Genomic DNA, 11,386 nt, shown 5'->3' on the forward strand with positions numbered 1-11,386 from the left:
TTTTTATGTTATTTTTTATGTTTGAAGGCATAGTGTTAGTCTGCCTGAGACCCAGGAGGGCCAATGAAAAGCCAGCTTATATTAGGATGGCCATGATCATCCTTGTCTAGCTAAGAAGAGCAAGTCTTGGCGTTTAAGCATAAGGAATCAGCTCCTTTTTGCGCAAAAGCATAAAATTGTAGTCCAGAGCACAGAGAAGCCAATGAGAATGCAGCCATTAGAGACACCTGTGAGTGGCAGTGAATTATTCTCCTACACTACAAATGCTAATCATCCAAAAAAAGCTGGATCCTCGCTGCTTGCCTTTTTCTTGCTCAGAGCAATGTCGTAAAGGATGGGCTATCCATATAATTCATTCTCATGGGAGTGTCAGGGAATGAGATGCTGTCCCAATGTATAATTTTGCCACCTGCACAATAGGCTGTTCCTGAACAGCATTCAGCCGACATAAACAAATCTTGAAGCAGGCTGTGTGCAGAAATGTGTAAACACTTGAATGTACAAATGTCTCCAGTTCTGTAGTTGTCATTTCAAGCTGTGTTTGTCTTGGTCGTTGGAGACTTTTTTTTTCAGCTTCACTTTCAAATCCCTCTGGGCTAAAAGAAGCTAGGATGCTGAGCAAAAGTGAAATGATAATTAAACCACAAAAGCATATTCATTAAAAATTTTTTTTAGACACAGAGATCTCACTATGCTGCCCAGGCTGGACTTGAACTTTTAGGTTCAAGTGATAATCTAGTCTCAGCCTCCCAAGGACCTGGGACTACAGGTGTGCACAGCTGAACCATTCTCGAAAATATTTATTTTTAATGGTGAGCTATTTTCCAAGGGTAACTGAAATAATTAATCAGCCTCGGCTCCTGTGAAGTCAGCAAGCCCACTCTTCTTTGAAGAACTGGAGGGATTCTCCATCCATGGCCCTACTTTAGTCCGTTGCTCACTTTACTGTCTTTCCTGGACTGCAGCTGCCCCTTCATCCACCTGCATTCTGTATGGTGCGGTGATGAGTAGAGGTCAAAGTGCAACAATACAGACTAGAGAGAAATATAACCAGAGAGGCTGCAGAACAGGGTGTTTAAAGACATTATTGTTGGAGTCATTCTTTCTGGATTCAATTTCAAGTTTTAATCCCCATTAGCTGTATTACTTAAACTTTCTATGGCCCAGTATTCCCATGTTCAAAATGTGTCTAACAATGGTGCCTGTTGCAGAGGGCTGTGCATATTAAAGTACCTATAAAGTTTTTTTTAGAAAGACCAAATGTTTTTAGTCAAAAAATGCTAAGTATTTTTAAAAATGTCTTCTATTCCCCTGTGCAGTACTTCACTCAGATCAAACCAGCAAGCAACATACATGCCGCTCAAAACACAGCTCCAAGGAGGATCCAGAAGGCACACTCTCCAGAACTGCTCTCAGATCTATTCTATACACACAGTTAGCAATATCCTTCAACCATGGGGCCCAGTACCTGCAGTTTTTTAAAAGAATGCCTGGCACATAGAAAATGGTATATAGCATTAAAATTTTTTATATCATAATGTTTACTTCTAGGTGGTAGGATTTGGTAATTAATTTTTTCTCTTATTTTTTACTCTTTCCAATTAAAAATGAATATATATTTTTATACTACAAAAAATTACATATGAAAAAAATATTTGTATCTCTATCAGTTAGCTATAGCTGCCTAACAAACTGCCCCACAATTCAGTGACTTTAAAAATCAGGTATTATTATAGCTTGTGGGTATGTGGATCATCTGATCAGCAAGACACATTCATGTATTTGTTTTGAACAGCATGTGGGCTGGCTGAGGTTTCCACTTGAGCCTTGGCTTGGTTGAGGGACAGCTTTCTCCAGGTTTCTAATTCTCTGGACCAGTGGAACAGCCCAGGAATATTCTCCTTATAGGAATGGCAGAAGCACAAGAGAACAAATACATCCCAAAACGCTGGAAGCCTAGGCTAAGAAGTTGTACAAAGTTCCCCTCATACTATTTTTCCAACCAAGCCACACAGTTGAAATCAGAGCCAGAAGCTGGGGACACATACCTTGCCTTTTATGTGGCAGAAACTGCAAAGACATAAAGCAAAGGTCATGGGTTGTGTACATAAGAGAGAGAAAAATTGGAACAGGGACCATTAATAAAATCTATACCATTTTCTCCCTGGGCTCTGTCTGAGTTCCAGTTTACTACTCACATGTCACAGTGACAACAATCATGATTCCTGAAGACAAACACACAAGGCTTCCAGCCCTAACTCAACTATTTACTAACCATGTGACCTCAGCAAGTCGCTTCTTCTTTCAGCATCTGTTTCCTATTTGTAAAGTGGAGATAAAAGTAGTCCTAGCCTAATTAAATGTTTAATAATTAATTTTTTAATTAAATAAGCAATATAAACCTCTTAGTAGCATACCCCATGCATTGTAGCACTCAAATATTGGTTGATGACCTTAGTGTTGTTTAATATCATCATCTTCCGTAAATGCTGTCACAAGCTGGCCAAACAGAAGTTGTAAGGCTGGTTGCCTCGCCAGGAGTTCGGACACACCCATCTCCGTCCCCGCTTGAAAATTACGTTATTAGAATATGCCCATCATCTAGCTCCACCTTAGAAATCTCCTCTGCACTCAGCACCTAACCCCACCCTTGGAAATCCCCTCTGCACTCAGCACTTAGCCCGCTCACCGGAAATCCCACCTACCTACCAATAGCAGCTCACCCCGTCCACATCCTGTTTCTCCAAATCCAATCAAATGCCTTCACTCCCTATAAAACCCCACTCCTGAGAAGCGTCAAGTGCGACTTCCCTGGCTCCTCTCCGGGGGACCGCAGAACCTCACCCAGGAGCTGAATAAATTGGCATCTAATTTTCTTGTGCTGGCCTCAGTTTCCTCGTTTTTAACTCAGCAATAAACCTACAGAGACTAAACTTTACAGAAGTGATTTCTCTCTGCTGAAGTCTTTAACTGCCATAATCACCTCTACTGGTCATTTGATGTACATCACATACAGCTTGGTAGTGTGGTTATTTATGGGCCTTTCTTACTGTGCTATAAACTGAATGGGCATGGGCCACACTTTGTGTAGCTTTCCATCCCAGAGCACTCTGCTAGTTTTCATCACAGTTAGAATGCCAAGAATAGCTTCCATTTTTACAGTACCTTGTAGTTGATACAGTGTTTTCTAATTTGATTTTCTTGACGTAAGGTAGCAGGGATAGAGTTTATAGATAAGAAAACTGAGCCTTAGAGACTATAAAACTTGCCTAAGATCACCATATGTGGCATAAACGTCATTCAATTCCTTATGTTTGATTTTTATCTGGTAAACTTTTATTATAGTTACCTAATATATACTTAGTGAAGAGAAAAATGAGGTAAAGTCAACAACTGTGCCAAAAGAAATTTTCAATAGCTAGCACAAAAGAATGCCATTAAATCCAACCTGGGGTGAGTTACCTTGATTCTCACAGTATGTTAAAAAAATTAGAAAAACAATAATCTTAAATCCTTTTTTCCTGGTTTTTCTATTTTTTTTAACTTATGCAAAAATCATACACTATATACACATTTTTATAAAAACTAAAATGACGGTTTTGTGCCTAAAGGCTATAGTTGTCAACTCAGAATAGAAGCACAGGATGTATTTTTTAAATGCTGTTTAAATTAAAGGTGTCATATCTTTAAAGTACACAATCGTCCAACCTAAGGTAGACAGAGGAGAAAGGAAAGCAAAAGTTTAAGCTCCAAATCTGAAAGGTTAGCATCCATCCATAGTCATTTTTTATCACCAATGAGTTGAAAATGTTCTCTCTCCAGAGAGTGATTGATATTCCTGATGGGGAAGTTTCCTTCTTATTCCCTTTCAGTAATTTCATGTTTACCAAAACAGCATCCACTGTTAAACTGTGGCTAAGCACTATGTGTCCAACTGCTTGTTCCCGGCTATGGGAGTATCCTGAACTACATAGACATTTCCTAAAAAATATTTGTATTTATGCTTGAGTACATGATTGACATATACATGAGTCTAAACCTTAAGATTTTAAACTCTGTAAAACTATTTCTATGTTTATAAATATTAGCATAAACAAGAATCACTCTAATAATTTTAAAAATAATGAAAATATTTTGGATGTATTTCTTTAAGGACTTGTTCAGTGGGGTAATGTCTACATGAATAAAATGAATTAACAAGTTAAATATATATACTTTTTTACACATACATGCCAAAAAGCTGATAAAACTTCCATTTAGTTCCAGAATTCCAGAAAGAAAGAGAAATAGAAAGACAAAATGAGAAATCCTGTTACCGAAACACCAGAGGTTTGGTGTCAGTCCTGCTGCTCACTGCACAGAAAGCCAATGATTAAGATATTAAGCATTGCCAAGGGAGAAGGATTTAATTGGGTGCTGCAGCTGAGCAAACGGAAGTTCAGTCTGAAGTGTGTCTCCCCCACTGGCTAAAGCTATGGCTTTACAGAGCAGGGAAGAAATGTAACAACGTATAAGAAACCAGGAACTAGGGACGCGCAAGGAAGCAATCATGAGAATGAGGGGTTCTGTCTGGTGCAGTGACCTGGTGAGTTCCCTTCTTTGATACTTTATTGAGAGGCCTAAAGGTCCCTTCCTGAGGAAGGAACTCAGATATACCAAATAAAAGTTCCAACCTTTAAGTCCAGAAAAGTTCATTTCTGTGTTTACCAAAATGAACACTCTATGAGACTATTGGGTAGGATCAATTCTTTATAGCTAATAATCTAATTTATGAAATGGCACTCCTTTTAGGTTATGAACCACTCTTACACCAAAGGAAGAAACATCTTCCTTTTTTCAAGGGGGCTTTACTATACTTGATTAGAAGAGCACCGCAGAAAATTACTGAAAAAACCTGAGCATGGTACAAACTGAACTCTGCAGTCTTAATCTAGGTCCTTGCTCAGTATGGTAGTTGATCCCGGCTGATAACGACCCAATTTTCTTTCTGCAAAGTTACCTGGTCTTTCCCCTACAGGAATGACTGCCAACCTATAGGCCACAAATTCCTGGTGGTTTATGGAGTTATGACAAGTAGCTCATAAATCTATTTGCATAACAGGTAAGATCTGTCAGAAAAATAAGGTACATATTCTGCTTATATGAATATATTTTAATGATAATGAAAATTTTATTTTAGGATAATTATTTTCAAAGATATCTATGAAATTATTTGATATTATAAAGTGATCTGGAATGTTGTGGTCTAAACGTTTGAATGAAAATTGCCCCAGGCCTCACTACCTCTTGTTTTAACCAACTTCTAATCTATGAATAATTGAGTTAGAGTAATGCCCTGCATTGCCAAGTGAACTGGCTTCTTTGTTTCTGAATCAAATGATTGTATTCTTCAATTACATTTTTCCTCTACTTTTTTCAGCAAAGATTTCCTTTTTTCCCCCAGCAAGGGAACAGTAGGAACTTGCTACTTTACCACATTATCCCAGTGGTATCTTGAAATTTTAATGATCTGGCCTCAGGGATGATGAAATTTCGTAATACACTTCATTCATCTTCAAAAGCACTTTTCACTTATATAATTTTCAATACTCAAAACTTGACAATTTCGTATGATATTACATAAGTTAAAAACAGAGATATGTATTTCACCCTTTAAAATTTTATTGGGCGTTCATTGTTATACAGTATTGCTCATAATTTTTTTCTGACTTCCCAAATTTATTATGCTCTAAACACATATAAAGCAGAATTTTCTTGGAATGTTTGGCAAGAAATTTTGTAAAGCTATGTAACAGATAGTACTTTTATCAAAGCAAAAAATTAACATTTATCCAAAACACCACCATAACCTGATAAATTTCCTTGAAACTTATAGATGACAATGGCTATAAACTCATGGATTTTATAGAAATACTTAATCATGGTATAACAATAATAGTAACTACAATTTATTGAGAAGCTACTATGTTCCCAACAATATATTAATAATGTAACTATCAATATCTAATTTAATCCTCACGAATATAATGAGATTTATGTTGTTAACATTATCATTCTTGTGATGGTTAATCTTATGCATCAACTTGGCCAGGCAGTGATGCTCAAATGTTTGGTCAACTAATCTAGATGTTGTTGTGAGGGTATTGGTTTGATGTGATTAACATTTAAATAAGTACACTTTAAGTAAGCAGATTACCCTCCATTATGTGAATGCATATCATCCAATCAGTTGAGAATCCCCCTCCCTCATGAAAGAGGAAATTCTACTTCCAGACTGTCTTTGGACTAAAGCTGTGGCATTGACTCTTCCTGAGTCTCTAGTGTGCTGGCCTGCCTGCAAATGTTGAATTTGCCAGCCTGGGCAATTGCCAATTGCATGAGACAATTTCTTTTTATTTATTTATTTATTTTACTTTAGATGCATACTATATCTGGCATTTCTCCCCATGTTATCCCTCCGCACCCTCCCCTCCCTCCCCACCCCTCCTTGTCTCTCCCCTACCCCTGCCCCCAGCTGTCCCCTGTGTGTGATGCTCCTCTCCCTGAATCCATGTGTTCTTCTTGTTCAACACCCACCTATGAGTGAGAACATACGGTGCTTGGCTTTCTTTTCTTGGGGAGACAATTTCTTAAAATAAATATCTCTCTCTCTACAAATATACATCCTATTTGTTCTGTTTCTCTGAAGAACTCTAATGCAATCTCTGCTTTGTGTATATATTACTAAGACTCTAAAGCTAAATATGGCAGCAAGGACATCCAACCAGTGAGTGGCAGATTTAAAATTTGCAAAAAACTCTTAGACTCCACAGGCTAAAGTCCCTATGCTACCTCCCAGCACAGATCTAATCCCAAGAGACTACAAAGTTCTTGCAACTCTTCTTCTTCCACTTAAAACTAAAGTGACTGAGGAGAGTTAGGGTTACCCAGAACAAGAGTGACTTTAGGAACAATAATGACTTTAGGTTTTTATGATTCTTAAGTTTTGAGATCATCTTTGGATGTTCAGTTTACTAACATCTCCAGCATTTTATATAGCATCAGTCAGCTATTCAAATGGGAGGTCACACAGATCTCCATTCCACAAGAATAACTCTTGGCCTTTCAAAGAAAAGCTTTACTCCTCCAAAAGTTCTAAGAGGATTAAGTCCATTTGCCAAAATTATGCTTAGATGATATTTTCATGCCTTAAGCTTGGACATAATTGGGTTTTCTAATATTACACTGGATTTTCTTCTACAGCCTGGATACCTCTGGTGATTTTTGCTAATCAGTCTATGACTTTTGGATTAACTAAATGGTTTAGACAAAGAGTTTTCTAAAATAAGAGGAAGAAAGTATAATTACAAATTAAATCAAAAATTTCCAAAACTTACATTCCATGTATGCCACTTCCTCCTTATGGACACAGCTGGATGATTTCAGCTTGTGAATAGAAGTCATCTTTGTAAAAAATTTTATACACTACAGTTGTTATTCAAAGAAGACTTCCCAGATATGTTGAAAAATGATATACTTCTGTCTGGTCACTATAAAAAGACCGTAGGCTATTCTTTTTCATTGTAGTAAAAAGTTTTAAAATAATAATTTTATCTGTCAAAGAAGAACTGCTTATGTGGCACGAACAAGAATGAAAGTTTCAATGACCCAGTGAAGCGTTTGGTCAACTTGCCATCAAGTAATTAATCAGATTGATGTATTCTCCTTTAAATAATTAGTTTATAAATTGCTCAAATTAAACTTTTGTACTGATGTTGCAAATGAACATTTTTGGCATGGAAGTGAAGACTATCCAACTGATGGATTCTTCACTTTCAAGCAAATACTTTCTGAAATTTTAAAGCAGAAAAAAGAAAGTGCAAATTTCAGAAACATTTAAAACTAACTACATCCGATTATTTTGAATGTTCTATTGTTACTTAACAAATTATATATTTTTCACATCTCCCATAGCACTACTGGAGATAATGATACTCTATATCTATTTTAGATTCAGAAAAATAAATTAAAAAGATGATTTATAAATAACAGGTAGTTGTTTCCTCACTGTTTTAAATTAAAAGTGAAGAAAACAGAATTTTTCAACTTCTAGTTTTTAAAGAATACAAACACATTTGGATAAAATGTTTTAATAGAAAATACCGCTTACAAAGTTATTTCTAATAAAAGATGACAATGTTTTGGTTGTGCTTTTTTTAGTACATGAGCAAATGCAAAAATACATAAAACAGTGCGATTTTGAATAAATATTTGTAGTTGTAGCACAAAGTAATTGCTACAATGAAACGTTTTATAAATTTGTCAGTTTATGTAACTAAATATGAAAGATGTTTTCTCATTTTATTTAATTGTATAGGAAAACATTTTTTCCTTAGGGCAAACTGACATTTTCTAGAGTTTTCAAGTTCTAAATTTACAAGTGCATTCATTAAAGGAAAGAAAAACATGTTTTTCAGAGGACACAGCTCTGTTACTATATATATATAACGTAATAATAACAATATAACAAACTTTTATTGACTGGTAAGTAGGCAGTATTCTAAATGCTACGTATATGTTAATATAAGAGCTCTATGAAGGAGCTTCTTTTTAAAAAATTGATAGCATTTAATTCTATTAAAAACTTTATCTGTTTCATAGAACAGTGTATATTTACAGAAAAATTGAGCAGATAGTAGAGAAAATTCCCATATACCAACCCCCATATTGACTTTACTGTTAACATCTCGTTTTAATGCGGTATGTTTATTAAAACTAATGGGTTAATAATGATACAATGTTATAAATGAAAACTTGTGGTTTACACTAAGGCTAGCTCTTTGTTATATAATTTTATGGGTTTTGACAAATGCATAATGTTATGCTAATGCATTGCAGAGCCATATAGAATCATTCAATTGCTCTAAAAATTCCCTGTGCTTCACCCACTAATTCCCCTCCCATAAACTCCAAGCAACCAATGATCTTGTAACTATATCTGTAGTCTTGCCTTTTCTACAGTCATATTGTTGGAATAATATGGCACGTAGTTTTCTCAGGTGGTCTTCTTTTACACAATAGACATTTAAGGTTTCTTCGTATCTTTTTGTCATTTGATATCTCATTTCCTTTTTATCTGAATATTCATTTTATCAATATAACACAACATCTTTATATATATTAAAGCACACCTTTGGTTGCAAAGAGATCTTGGTGATTGTGAATGGAACTTCTATAAATACTCATGTTGAAGCTCATGTATAGACATAAAATTTCACCTCAATTGAGTAAATACCAGAGTTATAATTACTGACTTGTGTGGTAATACACTATCTGTGTAAGAAACTTAAAAACTGTCTTTGAAAGTGGTTGTACTAGTTTGCCTTCAGACCATCAATGAATGAAGCTTCTGGTTTCTCTATATTCTTACCAGAATTTGGTAATGTAATTAAAAAATTAGCCATTCTATTGCATGTGCAGTGATGATGGTAGCTCATTGTTTTAATTTTAAATTCCCTAAGAATATCTGACTTTAACATGTTTTCACATGCTTATTTGGTTTCTATATATCTTTGGTGAGATCTGACCATTTTAAATAGGGTTTCCTTCTTGTTAAGTTTTAAGTGTTATTTATATATTTTGGATATAAGTCTTTTATTAGATACATGTTTTGCTAATATTTTTGCAGTCTGTGTTCAGTCCATTTGTGCTTTTAATGTGTCATTGGCAAAGTAGAAGTTTTTAATATTAATGAAGTTTGATTTATCAGTTTTTCACTCATGGATAATTGTTTTGTTGTGTATCCAAAAACTCATCACTAAACCTAAAGTCACCTAGATTTTCTCCTATGTTATCCTCTAAAAGTTTTATAATTTTACGTTTAGGTCTCAGATCCACTTTCAGCTAGTTTTTGTGGAAAGTGTAAGGACCATGTCGGGATTCACATATATATATATATATAGTTTTTGCATATGCTTGCCCATTTAGTCCAGCACTGTTTATTAAAAAACTGTCTTTTCTTTATTGAATTATCTTTGCTCTTTTGAATTATCTCTCTCCATATGGAGAGAGAGAGTCTTCTTATCTCTCTCCTGTTCTATTGGTTTGTCTCTCACCAATGCAGTACAGTTTTGATTACTATAGATTTACAGTAAAACAAGATAAGTAGAGTCATTTTTTTTCTTATTAAGCACTGTATTGGATATTTTGAATCCTTTGCCTTTCCATTCCACTTTGGAATCCGTATTTCCACAAAATAATCTGCTGGAAATTTGATGGGAATTGATATTGAGTGGAAACTATAGATCAAATTGAGAAGTGGCATCTCAACAATTTTGAGTCTTCCTATCCATGAAGAGGTCATATTTATTTAATCTTTGAGATTTTTTAAAAAATAAAGTTTTGTAGTGTTCCTCAGATAGATCTTGTAAGTATTTTGTTAGATTATACCTAAATAATTTTTTAGTGCTAATGCAAATTATGTTGTTTTAATTTCAAGTTTCAATTATTTATTGGTGGTGTGCAAGAATGCAATTGATTTTTAAATACTAAACCAAATTATGGAGCCTTTTTATAATCACTTATTAGTTCCAAGAGTTCTTGAAAACTTTTTATAATCACTTATTAGTTCCAGGATTTCTTTTTCTTCAATTTTTGAAGCTTTCTAAAGAGACATTGATGTCACCTGTGAGCAAAGACGGTTTCATTTCTTCTTTCTTAACCTGTATGTCATTAATTGTTTTGTCTTGTACTACATAGGACTTACAGTGTGATGTAGAATTGGGAGTGGTGAGAGAGGACATACTTTTCTTCTTCCTAATCCTAAATGAAAGGATTCAGTTCTCACTAGTAAATATGTTAGCTGTAAGTTTTTTCTAGATATTCCTTACCAAGTTGTGAGAATTCCTTACTGCTTCTAATTTTCTGAAAATTTTTAATCATGAATAGGTGTGAGATTTTGTCAAATTTTTGACACTAGTTGATACATATTTTCTTCTTTACCATGTTGATGTGATGAATTACATTAATTGATTTGCAATTGTTGAACCATTTTGCATGCCTGAAATAACTTCCCCTTGGTCGTGATGTATAATTATTTTTATACACTGTTGAATGTAATTGAAAACACATTTTGAAGATCTTTTGCATCCCTGCTCATGAAGGATATTAGTGTGCAGTTTTCTTTTCTTGTAAGTTCTTCATCTAGTTTGGCATTAGAGCAATGTACCTTCATAGAATTATTTGGGAAGTATTTCATCTGATTCTGTCTTCTAAAAAAGTGGAGAGAGTTGGTATCATTATTTTTTCTGACATATTTGATAGAATTTACCAGTGGAACCATCTAGACCAAGTGATCTTCTGGAGGAAAGGCTGTTGTCTACTGATGCAAATTTTTTTTTTTTTTTTT

Source organism: Cebus imitator, unplaced genomic scaffold (assembly GCF_001604975.1).
Source record: "Cebus imitator isolate Cc_AM_T3 unplaced genomic scaffold, Cebus_imitator-1.0 Scaffold302, whole genome shotgun sequence".
NCBI lineage: Eukaryota > Metazoa > Chordata > Mammalia > Primates > Cebidae > Cebus > Cebus imitator.